Raw genomic sequence first — 23,759 nt, 5'->3', positions numbered from 1 at the left:
GGTGGTGCTGTGTGTGTGTGTGTGTGTGTGTGTGTGTGTGTGTGTGTGTCCCGGTTCTTCTAGCCTGCTAGGGAGGAGGGAGGTGGTGAGGAGGGCAAAGGACTCACATTTGTTCAATGCCTTTCATGTTCCCTGTTCTTTACGTGCAGTTCGCCATCTCGTTCTCATTCTACCGATGAGGCAACTGAGGCCCAGGGGCGTAAGCAATTCATATCAATTGCACAACAGGTGAGAGGCAAAGTTGAGATTCCAACCCAGGTCCTCTGGCTGGAAAGCTGTTGTTTTGGAAGCAGCCCACCCTGCCCCTTTGGAATTTCTCTGGGAGGGGTGTGGCCTGCACAGTGTGCATGAGTGTGTCACCTGTGTGATCATACAGGGCCTGTGTTCAGAGGGACTCTGCCCTTGGTTTAATTGGCTCTGCTGTTACTATCTGGAAATTCTTACTAATTTTTGAACAAGGGGCCTTGCATTTTCATTTTGCCCTGGGCCCTGCAAATTATGTGGCTAGTCCTGGGTCTATGCACCAAAGGCTGTAGGACCAGATGCTTCTAACTTGCCAAGTCACCTCAGCCCAGTGTCCCCATCTGCCCCGCAAGGAGTCTGGAGGAAAGGGCCAGCTCAGGCTAGCATCATAGTCACGGGGCCTGAGCCACAAGGGTCTGGTGAAGACCTCTTGTGGGAAGAAGGGCCCTGATGGAGACAGCTCCTGGGGTTCAGCCTGGGAAGACCTGGTACCTGGTCGAGCTTTAGAGTGACTGACAGGTGCTGGAGAGCAAAGAAAGGGGACCCAGGAGCCCTCTGGGCTGCGACAGGCTGGTGGAGAGCCCTAATCCAGCTCTTAGTTTAGGAAGTTGCTGAGAAATTGTTGACCTATATAATTCTGACTCTTTGGTGGTCAGAACTTCAAGGGAGGTGTGACCACCTTTTTCTTTCAAATAAACACACTTGGACTACTTTCAAAGCCGTCACCAAAAGGGGCTGTGGCCGAAGATGTCACTGTAGGGGATGCTTTGGTGCCCTGAGCTGCACTTGTGGGACGTGGAGGGTTCTGGGTGAGTTCTGACACTCGCTCACAGCTTCCCACCTCAGGCACCAGACACACGACTCCACTTTTCTGCCTCAGGCCCGGTTGTGAGAGCCCATTCAGCCTTGTTCAAGGGTAGCCTGGAAGTCAGAGGTCCCGGAAGAATCTCGCTTCCAGGCCTACCCTACAAGGGCAACTTTAAGAGCACACAGTTACATTGACTTTTCCTCCTTCTCTGACTTAAGCCCCCCCACCCCTTCTCGTTCCTGCTTCTTGGGGTCATCTCCTAAATAATCCGTGTGAACCCTGATCCTGTCTTAGGCTCTGTTTTTTGGAGGACACAAATAGCTGAGTCTCTTACAGCCTTGGTGTTCCCTCTTCTGGACCGACCTTCAGAGGCTGACGCCTGATCTGTTGTCTCTCCCTGAGCATGGCAAACCTTTCATCTTCCCAGAGCGGGGAGATTTCTGGCAAGAGCTGAACAGGATCCAGTGAGGGGAGGAGATGGAGGGACACAGGGGGCTGCTGACTTAGAATCATGAAGGATTTGGGGGTAAAGGCAGGGGCGATGGGCAGTGCAAAGGCCCTGACGTGGGAGAGAGAACAGAGAAGAGGCAGAGTCATAGAATGCAGAGAGGTAATGAGGCAGCGGGGAGGCCCCCTCATGCAGGACTTTGTCGGCCAAGGTAACGTTCAAGTCCAGTCTTTGCCCTTAGCTGCTGTGTGACGTTGGCTCTGTCCGTTTTGCTCTCTGGGCCTAGTCTTCTCAAATGCCAAGGGAGGGCTTGGCAAGTAGTTCCCAACTCTGAAATAGCTGCTTTTAAAACCCACCAATGCCCAGCGCCCCCCACCCCCCCAGCCAGTTGAGTCAGAATCTCTGGAGATGGGGCCCGAGCACCCATGTTTATCGCATCCTCCCTTCCCGCTGGCCAGCCAGGTGACTGTGGGTAGCCAGAATCAAAAAACACTGGGCTGGGTCCTGGAGGCCAGCGGCAGGAGCTCCCGATGGGCACATCTCTGTCCCTCCGTCTATGCTGCGGTTTTTCCCAAGCTCAGACCAGCTTCGGGCCGGGCCAGCAGCCTGCCTTCACCACCAAACCTCCAAACCCGCAGAGAGAGCAGGCGGGCGCCGCACAGCCCCTTCTTCCTATGCCCGGACCCCGGGGCCAGAGGGCACAGGGCCATGGCCCCCGTGGGCCCAGGGAGACTTTGTTTACGGTGCACATTACATGTCTACAGGAGCTGCACAGCTGCGATCTTGCCTCAGAGCAGTTGCCAACAATGGGGGGCGGCCTTCACCCCGCCTGCTAATTTCCCAAGTTCCTCTTTTGGGCATGTGCCTGTCCCTCTGCGTTCCCGTGGCTGCGTGGTAGTGGACCGAGGCCCAGAGGGTGACTAAGAGGGGAAGCCCCTGCGCCGCGAGGCTCCCAGCGGCTCCGGGATTGTGTAAGGCCTCTTTCTGAGGCGGTTGCAGACGATGTGATGAATCATAGCAAACACACATGCTCTGGCGGGGGACAGTCCTTCCTCACGCTGCTGTGGAAAGAGGAGCTTCTGAAAATGAATCAGCAGCGGCCGAACCCTGGGTCCGTGGGAGGAGGATGAGGGTGCGAATTACACATTTCCAAAGTATTGGGGTGCGGCCTCTGGAGCCTGGGCACGGGGGCTGCAGGGACTCTGGTCTTTGGCTTCCTCAGCGACTCAAAGGGCCTCCCTCATCCACTCGAGCCCACCACCTGGAGCCTAGTGACACTCCATCATGGAACAGAGTCTCGTGCCCTGGCCGGGGCCTGGAAGACTGAGAAGGTCTGAGGATGGGCGGCCTGGTGTAGTGGCTTGATGGCCACAAACGGGCTCTGAATCCAGAAGTCCCCAGAGACCTGCCCTTGACTGCGCGGCCCGGGTGAGAAATCCCTGACCAGGAGAAGGCCCGAACCACTGCTCTTGGAGAGACGGGGAGGCCTCTCCCGCTCCCCAAGCTCACAGGTGTGTGAGCTGTAGGGCAGAGCGGAGTGGTGGCTGGGAGCCCCCCGACTTTGGAATTAGACAATTCTGGGTTTGAGGTGGAAATCCAATATGGCCCCGTGGAGCAAATGGTGGGACATAGCGGAACCTCAGCGTTCTCGGTTGTCAACTCAGGAAATAATACCTGGCCGGTGAGACTGTTATTAAGAACACACAGGGATTGCATGAGGCAGCAGGATATACATGCTAAGAACTCAGATTCTATAGCCAGAGGTTTAAATCCTCACTCTGCTACTCTGTAGCTGTGTGTCTTTAGGCCTGTTACTTAACTGTTCTGTGCTCCAGTTTCCTCATTTTTAAATGGGGATGATGGGCGCCTGGGCGGCTTAGTTGGTTAAGCATCTGCCTTCAGCTCAGGTCATGATCCCAGGCTCCTGGGATTGAGCCCCACATTGGGCTCCCTGCTCCGTGGGGCGCCTGCTTCTCCCTCTGCCTCTGCCTCTCTCTCTCTCTCTCTCTCTCTGTCTCTCATGAATAAATAAATAAAATCCTAAAAAAAAATAAATGGGGATGATATAATAGCACCTACCTTATAGAGTGGATAAATAAGCTAATATATATAAAATTGAATGAAGGATGCCTGGTACATAATGAGCCCTCCGTGAGTTATTGTTATATAGGTTATTGTTATCTAATCTGAGTATCATTGCAACTTATCATGCATAGATTAATGACAGCCAAAGCTCTAGAAGGAATAGTTGTCATTATCGTCATTACTGTTTTTTTCCTGGAGAGCTGGAGTGGTTTTGGATAAAAGCTGGGGCCAGAATTGGCATTGGAGAGAGGAAGATCTGAAGTCAGAAATAAACAATCCTAAAATGTGTATGAAACTGCAAAAGACCCCAAAGAGCCAACGCAGTTTTGAGAAAGAAGAACAAAGCTGGAGGCATCATGCTCCCTGATTTCAAACCATACTACGAAGCCACAGTAATTAAAACAGCATGGTAATGGCATAAAAACGGACACATAGATCAGTGACACCGAATAGAGATCCCAGGATAAACCCACACATATATGGTCAATTAATTTACAACAAAGGAGCCCAGAGTACACAAAAAGGAAATGAGAGGCTCTTTAATATATGGTGCTGGGAAAACTGGACAGTCACATGCAAAAGAATGAAACTGGACCACTATCTTACACCATACAGAAAAAATTAACTCAACATGGATCAGGGGTTCCTGGCTGACTTAGTCAATTAAGCATCTGCTTTCTGTTCAGGTCATGATCCCGAGGTCCTGGGATCCAGCCCTGCATCAGGCTCCCTGTTCAGCGGGGAGTCTGCTTCTCCCTCTTCCCCTGCACCCTCCCTGCCCCAACTCATGCTCTCTCCCCCTCTCTCTCTCAAATAAATAAATAAAATCCTTTTAAAAAATGGATCAAAAACTTGAATATGAGATCTGAAACCATAAAATTCCTAGAAGAAAACATATGTGGTCATTGACATCAGTCTTGGGGATGATTTGATTTTTTGAATCTGACACCAAAAGCAATTAAAGCAAAAATAAACAAGTGGGATTACATCAACCTAAAAAGCTCCTGCACAGCAAAGGAGACCATCAATAGAATGTAAAGGTAACTTACACAATGGGAAAAAATATTTGCAAATCGTGTATCTGGTAAGGGGCTAATATCTAAAACATGTAAAGAATTCATACAACTCAATAGCAAAAAAGACAAAAAAAACCCCACAAAAAACCCCCAAAACACACCAAAAAATTAAAAAAGCCTAAGACCAAAAACCACCACTCCAAACAATATGATTAAAAAATGGGCAGAGGATCCAAATAGACATTTTTCCAAAGACACACAGATGGCCAACAGACACATGAAAAGATGCTCAATATCACCCATCATCAGGGAAATGCAAATCAAAACCACAATGAGATACCACCTCGCACCTGTTAGGATGGCTCATATCAAAAATAAAAAGCGTTGGCAAGGGTGCAAAAAAGGGAACCCTTGTGCACTGTTGGTGGGAATGTAAATTGATGCAGCCACTATGGAAAACAGTATGGAGGTTCCTCAAAGAATTAAAAATAGAACTACCATATGATCCAGCAATTCCACCACTGGGCATTTATCTCAAGGAAACGAACACACTTATTCGAAAAGACATATGCACCCCCATGTTTATTGCCTCATTATTTACACGAGGCAGGAAATGGGAACAAAGTGTCCATCAATGGATGAGTAGAAAAGAAAATTGTATAATGCGATATTATTCAGCCAAGGAAAGAAGAAAGTCTTGCCATTTACTACAGCATAGATGAAGCTTGAGGGCATTAAGCTAAGTGAAATGAGTCAGACAGAGAGAGAGACACAAATACTGTGTGCTCTCTCTTAAATGTGGAATCTTTAAAAAACAAAAAACAAAAACCAAAAAACCCCCCAAACCCCAAGTTTATAGATACATAAAATGGATTCGTGGTTGCCAAGAGGCAGGGGGTGGGAGGTGGGAGAAATGGGTAAAACTTTTGTGTTTCTTTTTTAGTTTAAATAAATTGAATAAAGTTTTTAAAAAAATCTGATGTCAGGAAGACAGTGGAAGTCAGACTTTGGGCCTCCTTATAATTCTGCTTGGTTGGGTCCAAAGCAGAAGGAGACTTTGCAATTAGCTGGGCAGTGGGAGGAAGATAAGGGGGAGAGTCTGCCTTGGAGGAGACTGGAGTTCCAGGGTGACCCTGTTTATCTTCCTGCAAAGATGGAATGCCTTTGCAGATTGCCCAATCCATATCGTGCAGAGAGGACCCCCGGAGATACGCCGGCAGACCGCCCGACCCCACAGAAGAACCAGGCTGCTCTGGTTGAGATGAGAGTTTCCACTGACACATTTGTCAGAACAACATGCTCTATTGGGCAATAGCTGAAAATTCGAGAGATTTTCTGCGGCTGTTGCTGCTGGCGAACACGTTCCCTTACCGATGGGCCGTTGGTGGGGTTCGAGATTCTAGCTGGTAGCTCTTTTGTGCATGAGCCTTACAGCTGGGCTTGAGGTTAACCTAATTTCTGTAACCAGAATGTCCTAATAGAGTGGTTCTCACCCTTGGCTGCAAATTTGGATCACATGGAGAGCTGTAAGAAATAATGGCGCTTGGGCCCCACCCCAGACTAATTGAATCTGAATGGGTAGATCCAGGCATTGTATGATTTAAAAGTTCCCCAGATGGTGCCAGTGTGCATCGAGGACTGAAAAGCCATGGCTCTACTCCATCCCGCTGTTCTGAATTTAGTTTTGTTCTACTCTCTTTCATCCTGAGCTACCTGCCCCTCCCTATGCCATTCTACCCTGGCTCGCTCCATTCCATTTTTCCCCTTTTATGTTTTACTCCCCTCCACTGTGTTCTCCTGTGATCCATTCCATTTGTATATGTTCCAACAAGATTGATTTGTTGAATGATTCAATCATTCAAATAGTATTTATTGAACGCCTGCTGTATACCAGATATTAATCTAGGAAGGGCAGGCAACAGCAGGGAGCAGGTAAAGACAAAGTTCTTACTCTCATGGAATTAGAAGAGGAAGATAGAAATAAGCCAATACAGAGAGAATGTTTACAAATGGAGATTAGAAAAATAAATCAGGGAAAAGGGTGTGAGAGTGATGGGTGGTCAGAGAAGCTGACCCATTTGAGCAGAGACCTGAATGAAGCGAAGGAGCTGCTATAGGGTTATGTGGGGGTAGAACATTCCAGAAAAGGAAAATAAATTATGAAGGCCTGAGCAGGGAGCATGCTGAGCACATCTTCTTCCAGTTCATTCCACTCCACACATTAGGTCTCATCCTTTTATTGATCAACCCCCTCATCCCAATCCCTTAAGTGCTCTGCTATTTTATTATGTTCAATCCTAACTAGTTTTTGTGGATTTGGGCTTAACCAACTAGGTCACTAGTCTAATATGAGGTAACAGGTGAGATACAATAAATGCTAATCCGGAGGTCTGCTGATAAAGACAGGGCTGTCTCATCGGGCTCAGCTCAAATCTGGAGAGCCGTTCTGCCTGACAACCACCTGTTAAAACCATGTGCAGTTTTAGAGAGAAAATAGAAGTTGGTTGCCTCACATATATTTCCTCACATGCTGATCTCATGGATTTTCTGTTTGATGATATACTCCAAATATAGGGCCTCAGTAGACATCAGAAACCCATCAGGATTCACAGTATAGTCTCTTATCTCTTTTTATTATCTGCCACGGTGTCTGAAATTGCCTTCTTTGGGTCACTCAGTTAGAGGCCATCTAGAGATGAGCATGTTCAACAGGGATCAGGTGTCCAGTTAGTTTTTTTATCAGGATCTCTTGGAATCTAGACAGCTGTCTTCTTGCTGTGTTTTCACATGGTGGAGAGAAAAAGAGCTCTGGTGTCTCTAACTCTTCTTATAAGGACCCTAATCCTATCATGTGGGCCCCACCTTCATGAACTCATCTAAACCTAATCACCTCTCCAAAGGGCCCACATACTGATACCATCACACTGGGGATTAGGACTTCAACATAAGAATTTGGGGAAGAGAGGAACATTCAGTCTATAACAAGAGGCAAGGTTTGATTGAGAAGAGGGGAACTAATAGGAAAAGATCTGGTAAAGTAGGGAGCATCAGGATACGTGTGCATGTCCCAGGATAGTAAAAAGGGCACTGAGGCCATAGAGGTGGAGTGAACAAGGAAGGCCAAGGCCACACATGACTACATCAGTGTTCTATGCCAGACTGGCAACTTGTGTGGCAATTTTAAGACCTTTCTGCAAATTCATTGACACATCTGCCATTGAGAGGTGAGGTCTATGTCCCCTCCCCATAAATTCTGAGCTGGCCTTAGTGACTCTCTTGTAAGCCATAAAATGTGATAGAGGTTTTGCTGCCTGACTTCCATAAACTAGGTCATAAAAGCTTAGGGAGCTTCTGCCTGGTCCTCTGGGGTCGCTTGTTCTAGAGGAAGCCAGCTGGCATGTAACAAGTCCATTTACCCTGACACCACCATGCTGGAGAAGCACATTTGAGCACCTTGCCAAAAACCAGCTTCCACTGCCAGCCATCTGGGACTGGACGTGACTGAGTAACCTCAGGGGTCCAGCCCACCCGAGCCTTCTGATAAGTGCAGCCCAAATCGGCATAGACTCCAATCTCATGAGAGGTCTTAGCAAGGACTGCCCAGTCGAGCCCTTTCTGAATTCTCAACCCACAGAATCAGGAGCAACGTAAAATGGTGATTGTTTTATACTACTAAGTGTTGGGTAATTTCTTTCATAGCAGTAGTAACCAGAGCACCTTGTACCCAGCCAGTTCTTTATGGCCTGTGTTTATGGGCCAAACATCCAGGAAGATGACAACAGCAGTACACAGTGGGCTGCCCTGGGGTAGTTGGGAGAGAGGGGGAGAAAAACAGCTTCTAGAGCAAAGAGCTTATATACTTGGAAATGATTTTAGAGAGTATCTTGTCCAATACCCTTCCTTTGAGAGGCTAGGGGAACTGACTTTTCCCAGGATCATATGCCAGCGACCCAGGGCTGGGAAACAAGTTCCCACACCTAGACTCCTATTTCCCTTCTTCAGTTTTTCTCAGCCAATACAGGGCTATGGGGAGAGGGGTGGTAGGGAGGTTGGTTCTGGTTTCCTGGGTGGGTTTGGATTTCATTCATTCAACACCATCCTAGACCTCCCTGGAAACGACTCCTCATGGAATTCTTTGCCTTGAATGTCCTCCCTCTGTCCTTCTGTGTGCCTCTGCATCCTCCCCTGAACATCTTTTCTTTTGATGCATTCACTGATTTCATACATAAATATTTATAAGGCACTTCTTATATGTCAAGAGCTGCACTGGGATCTGAGGCTCCCTTGTTGAGTGAGGTAAACACAGACCCTGCCACTCCGATCGCCTCATTTGGAAGAAACAACTCTTACCTTGAACTCCAGGCCTGTTGCCTTTATTCTGTGTAAGATGCCACCCCTTTGTGTAATAATGGGGTTTATGACTCATCTCTGGCATCTAAGCTCCTCCAGGACAGGATTAGTGTTCAATTTGTGGCTGTCTCTTCTAAAGCATGTGGCTCAGCACCTGACCCAGCGGCCTTTGTGAGGTCGTGAGCTCCCTGCGGCTTTCAGATTGGGGGTGGGAAGACTGAGGTGTCAGAGGATTAGGCAGGGGATCCTCACTCCCCCAACTGAGAGTGTCAGTTCCTCATGTGACATCATAATGCCACCTGACATTTACTGGGCACTCACGATGGCACGGTATGCTGCTTTGGCTTTATCTATAAGCCTCACAGTCATCCTCTCTAGGAGCGGGTATTGAAATCTCCAGGTTACAGGCTGGGAATCAGAGGCTGAGAAATATGCTCCATGGTACTCAGCTTGGAAGTAGCAGCTAATGAATTTAAACACACAGGTTGATTTCTATGCTCGTATTTTTCAAACTGGACATTGTTAATTATTAGCGGGTCACGAAATCAATTTAGTGGATCGTGATTAGCAGTTAAAAAGGAAATAGAGAAAACATGGGTATATTGTTTGTAGTATGCCTTAAGGATTAATTTCTGAAAATACTGTGTTTCAGACACACACATACACATTGGATACCTGTGTGTGTGTGTGTGTGTGTGTGTGTGTGTGTGTGCGCGCGCGCGCACGCGCTCACACGCGCACTCTGGGTCATAATGCAAAATGCATTTCTTGGTCAAACACGCTTGAACTGTGTTGCCTCGAACACACCAGTAACAAATAACATTTTATTGAGCACCTACTGTGTGCCAGGAATTACTCTTGAAACTGTGAATAGTTCCTTCTCAGGAGTGGCAGTGAAGTCACTTTGACAACCCTTCCTGTCCTCTTTCCGCAACCCCATGAGGCCGCCCCGCCACCCCCGAGGCTGTGACAAGGGAGCTGCCCCAACGGTCTCCCAGCGAGGCCACCACAGAAGGTACTGGGCTGAGTCTGAAGGGCTCTCTCACCAGAATGTGTCCTGTACAGACAGCCAAGCCTCTGTGTGCAACACCGCAGGGTGAGGCATGAAGGCTATGTGTCACCAGGCTGCTCGGGGTCTGGCCTCCATCCCCACTCCTGCCCCAGCTGGGAGGATGCTCCATCTGCCAGGCCTCTCGTTATTTCAGGGTGCATTTTTTCATTTATTTCCATTCTTGAAGTACAAACACACTGACACACATCCAAGATTGACGGCAGGCAGGTGATTGTAACAGGGGCCACAGACAAGGAGAAGAGGAGAAATAGCTCTTTCCCTGCATTTTCAGGCTGTGGGTCAGAGAACATCAGGACAGGCAGAGCGTCCAGCCCCTTCATTTTATAATGGGGAAACTGAGGCCCAGAGAGGGGAAGAGTTTTCCCAGGCAGCAAAGGTGTGATGGACTTAGACCAGTCATTCTCCTTCCGTCGGGTTCTGCTGGTGCGTGAAGGGGCACTGGTTGTTGTCAACTGAAGGTGCCTTTGGACAGGCTCTCCCTCCAGGATCGCCTGGGACACAGTCTCTCCCTCTATCTCCTCCCCATCCCTGCACTTCCAGAGGAGGCAAGGTTCAGGGCAAGGCAACTAAACTGCAGTCTGGGATTTACACATACCACAGCCCCGTGCAAGAAGGAAAAATACTAGGCTTTGCAAACCAACGCAAGTTAGGCTTCTGCACTTAACCGCAGAGGCAGACTCACGGGCAAGATCCCCAGCTCTTATTCTGACTAGAAACACTTTGGCAGCATCCCTGGCTGGCGCTCTCAGATAGCCCATTCTGAGCCAGAACTTCTTGGGTGAGAGCAGTAGGGAGCCTTTTTCCCGAGCAGCTGTTGGCCGGGCATGCAGGCAGAATTGGCCCCCAAACAAGTAAGACCTACAGAGACCTGGGCTTGAGCAAACCCAGGGTAAGAAGGACCCGTAGAAAGTCTGAGTTGGAGGGGGTCTTGAGAGCCCCTTACTCAGTGGTTCCCAAAATGTGTTCCCTGGCACCTTAGAGGGGTTCCCATCGCCCTTCCACCCATGCAGATCCACAGCAGGAATATACATTGTGAGTCTCCTACTAAGGCTTGCTATAAACTCCACACAGCATCTTTCCCCCCGCATATTCGCCTCTAATCCCATAGAATCTGCCAGGGCTTACGGCTCAAGTGCTTGAGCCAGGACCTGCCGCACGACACTTTTCTCCTCTGGGCTCCGTTCAAAACCAGCAGTCTTTGTGTTACTTAGGAATTGGCTTGGAGCAATAGTCTCATATGTGGGATATGTTTGATCCAGTGCTTGAAGAGGCTTTCTAGGTGTTGTGTCCTCCTCTTGGTGGTGTGAGGCGAAAGACACAATAATCTGCCCTTTACTATGGAGGGGATGTCCTGGCCTTTCCTAGAACCCATTAAAACTGATGTGGCGGGACCCTGAATCTTCATGGACTCTGTCCCCACCCCCTGGAGCCCTTGGGTCTTATCAAGACCTCCGAGGTACTTGCCACTTCTTACTCCTCCTTACCTATTGATTCGCAGGAAGTCATTAATCTAGTCGACCAATGTAATGTTCTGTGGAGTGTCCAGATGAGTGTCCGGGTCTCTTCAGACTGTATTATGACAGGGGAGAGAAGAGTCAGTGTAGCCCTGGGGGGAAGACTGTAAATGTATAATGTTGTCCAGTCCACCTGAATGTGGGCTGCTTCTGGTCCTCCCTCCCGAGAGAGAGGTAGAGAAAGCCACTGGTCACCTCAGTGGCCACTCTCCATCCTGGGCTGCATTAACCTGCTCAGCAGACATTACATATAGTCCAGCAGTTGCAAATGAGAGCTACTGCGTGGTTGTGTGGACATCTGTGTCAGCCTCTAGGTCCTTCTAATAATTTCTCATGGCCAGACTGGCATCTTAAATGAAGACATGGTAGGAACCACATTCCTGTATCTTTCAGATCTTTAAGGGTGGCAGTCATCTCTGTCATGATGCAATATTGATTTCAATTTACTATCTCAGCTAGTGGGGTGTGGGTAGAGGCAGTTTCAGAAGTTTCTACTTGCCCTTTCCCACTATGAGAGCTCTTACCTCACAGGCCAAGGAAACAATATGGAAGTTCTGCCAACCGTCAAGTCCATTCCACTTGTAGTTCAGGCCCTGAGGAAATGACCACTGGGTGAGCGTGTGGACCTACTGTGAGCTAGGTCCGAGCTGGGACTCCATTACCTGACTCCCAGACGTTCTCATTCGAACAGGGGCCAAGATAGTATCTTGGGTATCCCGTATCAACTCTGTATCCAACAGTCCTCAAATTGCAAATGGTCTGAGGTCTGGAAACTTGGCCAGGGAGCCTGATCTTTGATTTATTCTGATTGTATAGATTGAGCAATTCCCTTGCTGGCTGCTCATCTAGCCTGCCATTAGCAATGTCCTGTTTTATTAACATCTCCATAGCTGGCTGTGGCTCAGGCCCCTAGCTGCCTCAGTGACTTTGCTGCTTATCACAATGTTTGCACTCATCTTGCTTCTGATGGGTAAGGGCCATCTGGCATCTGTTTGAGATCCTATCATTCTCATTCTTATCCGGGAAGCCTGGCAGACCCAGTGTTTTCTGGCTGAATAATAACAACTTGGCCTTGGTTAAGAGTTTGGCAGTTGGGAGGTGATATGTGTGTGTGTGTAGGGATGTGTGTCTACTGGGGGGACATCATCTTTTTTTTTTTTAATTTATTTGAGAGAGAGAGAGCTAGAGAACACAAGCAGGGGGAGCAGCAGAGGGAGAGGGAGCAGGGGTTAGATCCCAGGACCCTGAGATCATGACCTGAGCCGAAGGCAGATGCTTAACCGAGCCACCCAGGCGTGGGGGCATCATCTTTAAGCTAGGTGGGAGCACTAGTATTTACTAGGAGTCCTAGGCCACTTCAGCAGGCTTAGAGAATTCTGGATGTTCGGGGGCTTTAAGGCTCTTGAGTGCATCCACGCTAATGTCCCTATGCCAAGTCACAGGGCCTTGCTGCTTTCTAATTAAAGCTCTGGACTTGGCATAACAGAATTGCCGGGATTGAGAATTTTCTGGTGATCTGTTACCCTTACAGTGAACACCTGGGCCTGATTTTCAGCCTTTTCTATCTTCTGACTGTACAAGATGAAAGTCCTTCAGATGGTGCCAAAGAGGCCCTCTGACTTTGACACTTTGCCTTCTAGGGGTGATTTTCATTATCCTTCTTTAGTGCATTATGGCATTCAGTGAGAGCCATCCAATTTTACTGTCATTATAATTGGTAACTCATTCAAGCCTCTCAAGCGCCTGTGATACACTGCCCACCAATTCATTCCCTTCTCCCACAGATAACCCAGTCCAGTTTGCCACCAGTAGAGGCTTCATGTTTACACTCGGGGGGCTGTGTAAACCCCCGAGTGCTGGAGTGTTCACTGTCAGCCAGCCAGCCAATGGGAGATCCAGCCCCCAGATCCCATGTAATCGGCTTCCTTAGAGCACCGCACTTCTGGGACTAACTCTAAAGTCGGACACTCTGGGAAATAGATCCTGGGATGGACGTTTGCATTCAGGGTGTCTAATGGGAAGTATTTTTGGGAACAACACCTGGGAGGGAATTACGAATGTGGGATTAAGCGGGAGGAGAAGTTGAACTCTGACAGAGTCACGGTCGAGGCCTTCGGGACCATCCCACAGGGAGCTCAGTCCCTGCAGAGTTGTCGGGAACTGAGCCCTTGGAGCGTCTCCACTGACCAGTAGGCTGCTGGCCCGAAGGGGAGATAACCTTGGGTAATGCAGGGCCCTTCTGTTAAGAGCAGTTCCTGTGGAGGGACAGTCCCTGGGTGAATGAGGACCTTGGTCCTAAAGGAGAGCTGGGCAGAGACCACCGTGTAGTGGTACAGCAGTGGTTCTCAGAGTGGGGTCCCCAAGCCAGCAGCATCAGCATCACCTGGGAGCTTGTCAGCGGTGCAAGATCTTGGGCCCCACCCCAGACCTGCTGACCCTGGGCCTACGACCCAGCTGCCTGTGTTGGAACAAACCCTCCCGGTTAGTTTGATGCCTTGGAAGTGCGAGTTCTGCAGTCTTAAATGGAGCAAGATCTAGTGGATCATTTATGAAGAAAATCATCATGGAAAGTGTATGCCCAGTGATAACTATTTATAAATGGTTTCCTTGATCGCTTCTAAAAAAAAAAAAAAAAATGTGTTCACGTCAAGGACTAATGCGTGAGGGCACCTGGCTCATTTGTTTTACCTGCTTGGGCCCTGAGGTGTTTCCCAAACAAGGTTCCAGCTGCCATCAGGAAGAACCTAAATCCCTCGTGGCCCCCTGGAAAGGGTGTGGGCATTGGTATCAGGAGAAGCCGGGTTTGGAGCCCGGCTCCCCAGCTCCTCTCACCGTGTGACCCGAGGAGACCATGTTCCCTTTCTTCTCAGAACAAGAATGGGTTTGCTGGGAAAAGCAAAAGGAAATCACACAACCCTAACTGTGAAAACTGTGGGCTCCACTTTCACTTCCAGTGTCCCGGGTTCTAGTTCTGCTCTGGCCACACGGTGTGATTGTGGGCATACCCCTTCCGATCCTGGGGCCGTGCCCCCATCTGTAGCGTTGAAGGGCATGGATTTCGACAGATCCTGAGGTTCCCTGTGTTCCACTGTCTGAGCGTGCCCGTATGTGGGAGTCTTGTCGGTCACCCTCGTCCCCCAAGCTTTCAGGGCTCCAGGAAGGGAAGGGTCCTCCAGGGTATTTCCAGATCTCTCTTTGAATACAGTCCTAGCTCCTGCTGTGGGCCAGGAGGGTCCTGTCTCGTGACCTGGTGTCTGGAGACCTCTCAGACCTTACCGTTCCCCTCGTCCTACATGCTCCTGCCACTCGGTCCCTTCGTCATCGTGGAGCAAGCCAGCCTTCTCCCATCTTATGGCCTCTGCATTTATGATTCACTCTCCTGGAACAGTCCACCCCAGCTCCTCACATGGCTGGCTCCTCCTCATCTTCTGGGTCTCAGCTCATCGTCACCTCCTCAGAGAAGCCTCCCTGAATCACTCCACTCAATTAGCGCCCACTCCCGGGACTCAGTTGCTGTCCTATCAGCCCATCTGTTTCCCTCAAGGCACTTCTCACCATCTGAAGGGCTCTTGTTTTGTTTTGTTAGGAGTTTTTTTACTTGGCTGTCGTCTGTGCGGATCCACTGCCACGTCCAGCTCTGTGAGGCTGGAACCTCTGATCTGTCCTTACTCCCGACAGTGTCTCCAGCTAGGGACTCTCGCACACAGTGAGTGCCCCAAAAGTATTTTTTGAATGGGTGAGAGAGTAGAGACACATTTCTGGGAACTGGGGCTGGAGCTCTCCCTCTCTGTCTCTGGCTCTCATCTCTGAGAAATGGGTTTCATCAAGCAGGCCCGTTTCTTCACACTGCCGCCTTACGGCACCCATGGCTCCTGCCATCTTGCCTCAGGAACTTAGGGGCTGGGCCTAGCTCTGCTGGCGTGAGTGCCCCCTCCCAGCTCCTGGCTCCCGGCAGCCTCCTCAGGGCTCTGAGGCCAGGAGAGAGAGAGAGAGAACAAAGAGAAAAAGGGGCTGGACTTGGCTTTGCCCTCCAACAAAGCAGCAAACCAACACACAGTCTCTGGTTTTGAATTTCAGTGAGGATGTGTCAGCAGAACCTGCGTTACGCCAGCCTGGGGTGGGTGGGGAGGGCAATGGAGGGGGTTATGTCACTGGTGAGGTGTGGTGGTGTAATGTAGGGTGACAACACACGGCCGGATGTGGTGTCAACAAACAGGGTCAGGGGCTGGGCTGCCGGCTGGGAGGTGGGGGAAGTGCTGGGGTGACCCCTCAGGCCAGGGAAGAGAAACGGTCATTTCCTGGGGTGGGGGGGCAGTCGACCAGACGCCAGGTGCTTTCACATGAAGAGTTCCATGAGGCAGGGCCTGTATTACTGAGGTCACTTTTCCCCGTGAGGAAATCGAGTTTAAGCGTAGAAGTCATGTGCCCAAGATCGTTTGGCCCGGGAGTAGAGTGGGATGCAGAAGCGGCTCTGTTCTAGCTTTGTTTCCTCTTCCTCTGGACTCCAGGTAGACATGGTCGCTCAACTACGTCCTAGCCACGTGAGGTTGGACAGGCTGCTCAACCTCCCTGTCTCAATTTTCTCAGTTGCAACGGGGGTGTCATTACCCTCCCTGACCCAGGTGGGGTGAGGGTTGAATGAATGGCGCTCTTTGCTCCCAGCCAATCTTCCTTCCTGGGAGCACAGAAGTCCCAGTGCACTGGCCCAGGGAGCACTGGGAGGGGAGGAGACTGGGAGGCAGGGGGTGTCGAGGTGGGAAATGAGGTATCCTTCGACTGGAAGCTGCCTTTGGAGCCCCGGTGCTGGCAGAAGTGGGCATGCTGATTTTCTGAGGGACTGCTCAGCCGATGAGTCTGTCCCCACTCTGTGGGGACACCCTGGTCGGTCTGCCTCCCACCTCCTCACTCTGTTGGCGACGAGAGCAGAGGGAGGTTGCAGGGGGAGCAGTGGCCGATGGTCCAGACAAAAGCAATAGGATGGGGCATGGGCACCCACCATGGACTAGGCCCTGGGTGTGGCGCTTGAGACCCTCAGTCTCAATAACCTCGCCAAAGATGTGAAGAGCAAGACAGTGTTGTCCCTGCTCTCTTTGCTCTCCTTTTAACGACCAGCAAGATGAAGATGGAAGGGGTGAGGTCAGCCGACAGTCACATGTACGCCAGTGATAGAGCCGCGTTTGAACTCATGTCCACTGGGCAGAAGCTCGCATGGCTTCTGGCTCTGCTGTGATTGACCAGCTGTGTGGGCCCATGCTTCTCCTCTCTGGGACTCAATTCCTCCATCTATATAAAAGGAAGGAGTTGGACCAGAGGACCTTTAAAAGTCCCCACGGCTCTGACACCCCCTGGGCCACCATCTTGGAAATTCTGGCCCAGGGCCTGCTTTGTGAAGCTGTTCTGTTCCCTTGCTTGTCTTCCTTTTACTGCAGAGCTTGGAGGTCCCTTAGGTGGGACCCAAATGGCAGCACCGGGCCAGTTACGCTGGGACAAAGACTTAGTGTCATTTGGGGTCTCTGGGTCTAAGAAGGATTCCTAGAATCCCCACTCCACAGAGGACGTGGTATCTTTTATTCCATTCTCCCATTCAACTAAGAGATGAGTGTGTTTTTCCGTTGTTTACTTTTTTAGGGGGTGGGGTACCTTCTCTCTCGATTGTGGTAAAATATACATAACATAAAATTTACTCTTTTTATTTTTTAGAGAGAGAGCACACGTGAGTGGTGAGGGGAGGGGGAGAGGGAGAGGGAGAGAGAAAATCTTAAGCAGCCTCCACGCCCAGCACGGGGCCAATGCAGGGCTCGATCGCACAACCCTGAGATCATGACCAGAGCTGAAATCAAGAGTTGGACCCTTAACCTACTGAGCCACCCAGGCGCCCCCAAAATTGACTATTTTAACCATTTTAAAGTGTACAGCTCAGTGGCATTAAGTACATTCATATTATTGTACAACCGTTACCACTGTCTATCTCCAGAACTTTCTCATCACCCCTGCATTATACAGTAACTCCATAATACAATACAATACAATACAATACAATACAATACAATACAATACAATACAATACAATACACAATATAATACAATACCACTGCATCCCCCCTCCCAGCTCCTGGTTGCAGTGCTCTTTTACACCAAGATCCCATGATACTTAAGAGTCCCTAAGTTCAGGGGGGAAGGAAATGGACCCCAAATCTGACTGATTTCCAAAGGGTCAGGCACATTCATAAGCACAGGGCAAGAGGCGCATGTTAGCTTTCATGGTTTGAGTAGCACAATGCAATCTTACAGCTTCAAGATGTCTCTGCTCAAAAGGCATACCGAGTGTCTCCAGTTGCACTATTAATCTTCATTTATTTCCTTTCCCGGGGGTTCTCTCTTTCAATGTCACACCCTCTGTTCTTTGGCTCTTGGAAGCATAGCTGGAACTGTGAGAGCATTGGGTCGCTGTGGGTCAGGAGACCCGCTTTCTAGTTCTGGCACTGCTTCTGACTGTATGAACTTGAGTAACCAGCATGGCCTCTGTAAGCCTCAGAAAGCCAAGTGGGGCTAAGAACACCCTCATCTCTCAAGTGGGGTAAGAATATCAACTCTTTCGGGGAGAATCAAATGAGGGACTTCATGTAAAGGTGTTAAGCGGAGTTCAAGTAAAAGGGAGAATAGATTCCAACTCTGTGGTTAGCCCACTTCTTTCTCCTCATCTCAGGAAGACGCTCTGAGGGGGATGGGGTGGCCATCTCTGATGCTGATGGCTGTGGGAGGCCCCAAAGCCCACAGGTTCTGGAAATGTCTCATGGGGAAGTTTTCCAAAAGTCAGAGCTGGTTGTCAGCCTCCCTTATTACCCACCTTCCTCATGGGCTTGATTTTAAGCAATATTTTTTCTTATGCCTTTGAGGTGATCCCGCAGCCCAGGAATCTATCAGAGTAGTGAGTTGTTTTTACCTACAACACTTCTGACTCCAACCATGTGGGCTTTTTTTTTTTTTTCCTCCCACAAACCAGTTCTTCAACTCCCCAGATGGCAATCTGGTGTCCTCGATTCAATTCAGTTCTGACCCTAACTACCTGGACTTGGTGCCAGACTCCACAGGTTTCAGGGCTCAGTCTCATAAGATTGCCTTTCCTTCAGAGGGTGGTCACAAGCATTGGGTCACTGGGTTACCCACACTGCTGTCTGACTTGGTTCCAAAGTCAGGGGGTTCCCCACACTTTCTCCTTTTCAGGTTTGATAATTTACTAGAAAGACTCACAAAACCCCGGGAAATATTTTACTTACTTTTGTTGGTTTATTATAAAGCATATAAATGAACAACCAGATGAAGAGGTACATAGAGCAAGGTCTGGAAGGGTCCTGGGCTCAGGAACTTCTGTCCTCGTGGAGTTGGGGTGTGCCACCCTCCAGGCACATAAATGTGTTCACAACTCAGATGCTCTCTGAACCCTGTTGTTTAGGGGCTTTTATGGATGTTGCGCGAGGTAGGCCCAATTGATGAAATCACTGACCATTGTGATTAACTCAATCTCTAGTCCCTCTCCCTTCCCCCAGGGTTGGAGGGTGGGGTTGAAAGTTCTAAACTTCTAATCAAGATTGGCTCTTTCTAGTGCCTAGTCCCCAACCTGAAGCTATTTAGGAGCCCACCAAAAGTCACCTCATTAGAACAAAAAGGCTCCCATCACCTGATCACACAAGAAACTCCAAATGTTTTGGGCGCTCTGTGCTAGGAACCAGGGACAGAGATGATAAATCTTTGTACGACCCTACAGGCAGTGAGAAGGGCCCTACCCTGTCAAACATGAGGTTTAGCAAAATAGGGCTGGGATGTCATCCTATATATCATGTTTCTTATTTAACCCACCATTCGCTGAGGGTGTAAGCTACAGGGAGGCTGAGTTTTCACTCCCCTTCCCCATGTGTAAAACAGAGATGTATTAGTTACCTACTGCTGCATAACAAATTACCCCAAAACTTAGTGTTTTAAATCTCATCTTTTGTGTGGGCCAGGAATCTGGGTGCAGCTTAGGTGGGTCCTCTGGCAGCTGCTAGGGAAGGGGGCCCCCTGAGTGGGGAGAGCATCAAGGGGCACTGGAGCTGATGGGTTTGGATGGATAGAGGGAAGAAAATGTGCTTAGGAGAGAAAGAAAGGAAATGTTTGTTCATCAAGTGTTTTCTATATGCAAGATACACATACTCTTCTTTAATCTCTACTAAAGCACTATGAGGTAGGCATGATTGCCTCCACTTTATAGAAGAGGAAGCTGAAGTTCCAAGAGGTTAAGTGCCTTTTAATGAAGCACAGAGCTTAGGAAATGGCAGAGCTGGGTTTAAGACCAGACCCATTCAACTCAAGAGTCAGAGCTCCTTTCACATGAAGAATCTTGAAATTTGAAGGTCTCCATCAAGTGCAAATTTCAGTACCATGCACTGCAAGGAGAATATCTAATTATCCGTCTTATTTATTTGACAAATACTTAGAATTCTGACTACATGTAGGACACTGTATAGGGTTAGAAATAGTACAAGGACTAAAACAGACCTGTCATTGGCCTCATAGAGTTTATCATTTAGCTCGCTAGTCTTCCTCTAAGAAGTGTGACTATTCATTATTCATCTGATTCATCCATCCATCCATCCATCCATCCATCCATCCATCCATCCATCCACCCATTATCCATTTATTCATTCAATTGATTGATTCATCCACTGATCCATCCATCCATCCATCCATTATCCATGTATTCATTCAACTGACTCACATGTATGCCTTAATTTTTCATATGCTCACTCATGTACTCATTTAATCATTTTGCTACTTTTCCCCTTCAGATTCATTCAAGCACTTAGAAGTTTATTCTTTTATTCACTCATTCATTTATGCATTCTGATTCATTCTGCTATTCTCTTGTTCCCTTCATGGACCTCTTTAATGCTATGCTAATCCATTTATTCATTCGCTCTCACATTCATTCATTTTTTTCCAGTCATTTGCTCATCAAACATTTATTAGGCATTAAACTCATCTGTGAGTTCCACAGAAAGGCTGTGGAAGACTTGCTGTCTTTGTCCTCTTTGATAAGCCAGCGAAGAAGAATCCTCTGTGGTATCCATCTCGTGGGAGCCACCAGGGAGTCACAGAGGGCAAGGGCATGAAAGGCAGCCCGCCCTCACTGTTCCCCAAGCTGGGGAGCCTCTAGGGTGAGGTAGTCATCTTCCCGCAGAGAGTTGCCTCTTGCCACCTCCTGAGAAGTGATCAGTGGGAGAAGCTGCCACTCTCAGCTGTCTTTCCTCCTTTCCCTTCAGGGAAGGCTCCCCTGAAGCTATTGGTCTTCCTGACTCTGGGCTGGGGGGGCAGGGTGGTGGTGCTGAGGAGTGACTGGCAGTGGGAAGGCAATATCCAGGGAGATAGGAAGCCTGTTCTGTGAAGCTTATCTCAGGCCTGTGTGGCAACTAAAGACAGAAGCCACAATTGGAGGAGACGCTCCTGATCTTATCAGCAACTGTTGTTTTTGTATTTATCTGGGGAGAGGGGTGGGGCAGGGGGGGTGGAATGGGATTGAGTTGTAGCAAAAGGAATTTAGATTAGACACCTGGAAGAACTTCCCAGCATCACCCCTGTAAGGTCAAAGGGAGATCTGGCCGCTGCCTTTTATCTTGAATCCTTGGGTCAATACTCATTCTGCACAGGTGTTCAATAAACGCTTATTGAACACACAGACAGGCCTAGGAGTCTGGAGACTTGGGTCAGAAGCCCTTCTCGTTCGTTCCCATGGGGTCCAATTCTTCTCTATATTTCATTCCTTTCAGCGTCTGTGTCTTTATCAGTCTTGTAGGGATGTGGTGAGGATTAAGTGCCACAATAGGTCAACGCCTGGCATCATGGTACATACTAGAGAAATATCCATGGCATCTGAATTCTGGAATCTCTGTGCCCCATGGTAGTCTAATAAAAATAGATCCAATAAATCACTCACGTGATTTAATTTATGGGGGCACAGAATGTTCATTCATGTTGGTGAACAGCCAGCGGGTTTTGGAGTGAGACAGATCTGAGCAATTTAGAGCTGGGGGCGGGGTGGGGAGTCGATTAGGGAGTGGGGAGGGAGAATGGACTGGAAGAGTCAATGAAGAAGTCAGGAGGACACTTACCACACCTCTCGACCTTGTGACCGGAGAGGTTTGGGAGGGAAAAAAATAGCCATTGAAGAATTTTAAATAGGAGAAACGTATATGTTCAGATTTTGCTCTGGCGGCTAGGAGAGGATGCACTTGGAGGGGGGCTTAGAAGTCGATGCAAGGTGTTCAGTCTAAAGCAAGGCACTATGATCAAGGGGGAGATCAAGGTGAGCTGGGTCTTAGCTGCCTTATCTCTTTGTGAAGGGCAAGTGGAGAAGGGCCTGGCAAGAGGAGTAGAAATTGTTCTAGGAGCTCTGCTACAATACTCTGACCAGAATGAACTGTGCACTCCTTTTGAAGAGGATTTGGTACTACGGATCCAAGGTCCTCTTGTCTCCACTCTCTTTGATCCAGTAATTTCTCTGGAAGACAGCGTCAAGAGATAATCTAAACTATGGAGAAAGATTTTTTGCCTGTCAGGGATTCTTCACTGATAGTTACTATGTGCTGGGGCCCTGAGGGTACACCAGGGAATGTTCAGGGGGAAACGCCCCTGGGAGAGATTCTGAAAGGCTACCGAGGTCTTTTGTCTAGTCTTTCAGTCAAATAATATTTACTAAGCACCTGTTAGGTGTCTGTATCCTTCAAGGCTCAGGATTTACCACAAGGAACAAGACAGATAAGGTGTCTGCCTTCTTGGAGCTCAGTAGGGTGACAAGCAAGGGAGAGTGGGCCAGCGAAGTCTGAGGCCTCCCTGACCCCCTAAAATGTTATTTGGTTCTTCTCTCATATGTTTTCCCCATCCCCCACACTCATACAGGTGGGGAACTCAACTTTCTTTCCCAAATCCCACCAAAAGACATCACATGAGGACTTTGTATGTGCAGCAGGCTTTACAGGACGTTTAGGGAGATAGAGGGAGGTACATAATGAGAAGGCAAACAGATTAATTTTTGAATGAATTGACCATCATGTCCCAGAAAATGGTTTGGCCACCACCTTTCCCTCACTTTCTGTATCTCTGGCTCCTGGACCATCCTCCTCAGTGGCAGAAAAGTTCCACTTGTCCATGGCACTCCTCCGCTCTTGGCCACGCTTACTTACACAATCACTTGTACCAAGTCTGGTATTCCTGCTACGCTGTAAAAGCCCCATGGAGTACTTAGTTCAGGGCCTTGGCCATAACGGACATTTTGGAAAGAGTGATTCAGTGAACAAACAAATGGATGAATGAGGCCTCCTTCAGATCACTGCAAGGAAGTTGTGCTCCCACTTCTTTGAGAGGAAGGACAGCAAGCTAAATTTTATCAAACTGATACCATGTGAGATTCTGAAGTTACAAGATGAGATAGAAATATCCGGGTTTAACATTTGCCCTTTTGTCTTCCCTATGGACTTGAGAGTTGGATGGTGTGGGTTTGAATCTTGGCCCTTGCACCGTGTATCCTTGGGCAAGGTGTTTATCTCTTCTGTGCCTCAATTCCCTTATCTGTATAATGGGCACATTAATAGAACCACATCTAGTGGGGTGGTTAAGCGAAGACTCCTGAACTGGACTTCAGACTTCAGATCCCAGTTTTACCACTCCCAAGCTGTGTAATCTTGTGTAAATAACTTATTCTCACCGTCATCTTCTTCAAAATAGAAATAATAACAATATTTACCTCCTTGGGCTACTGGCAAGATTACATGAATGGATATGCATAAGGCGCTCCAACAGGGTCTGGCGCCTAGGAGACGGCATGTAAGGTTAGCTCGTGTTACTTACCTCCTCAGAGAGAAGATGGAAGATAACACGCAGAAAGTACACGCTTAGCACAGTTCCTCGGATGTTAGTATTAGCTGCCACGATTCCCTGTTTTATCAATTTAAAGGCACGTTCTCTTTCTTTCTATCACCTCCGAAAATGGGATGCATTTATCAGTCACTTTTGTGATGGAGGCATTCGTGATGTGCTTCAAATGTTGCAGAGTGATGTCAGCAGGCTGGAGAACCTCCTGGCAGGCAGGATTGGGGGGGCTCCCTGAAGAAGGGCTGCATCCTTCCTGTGACCGTCCCTGTGCTCATGGCACAGAGGACAACGATGTGGGAAAAACCATCGACGTGACAAC

This window comes from Eumetopias jubatus, unplaced genomic scaffold (genome assembly GCF_037043125.1).
Source record: "Eumetopias jubatus isolate StellerSeaLion01/CBP00866 unplaced genomic scaffold, mEumJub1_p1.0 scaffold_4, whole genome shotgun sequence".
In the NCBI taxonomy this organism is placed as follows: Eukaryota; Metazoa; Chordata; class Mammalia; order Carnivora; family Otariidae; genus Eumetopias; species Eumetopias jubatus.
Note: the sequence above shows the minus strand (reverse complement) of the source record.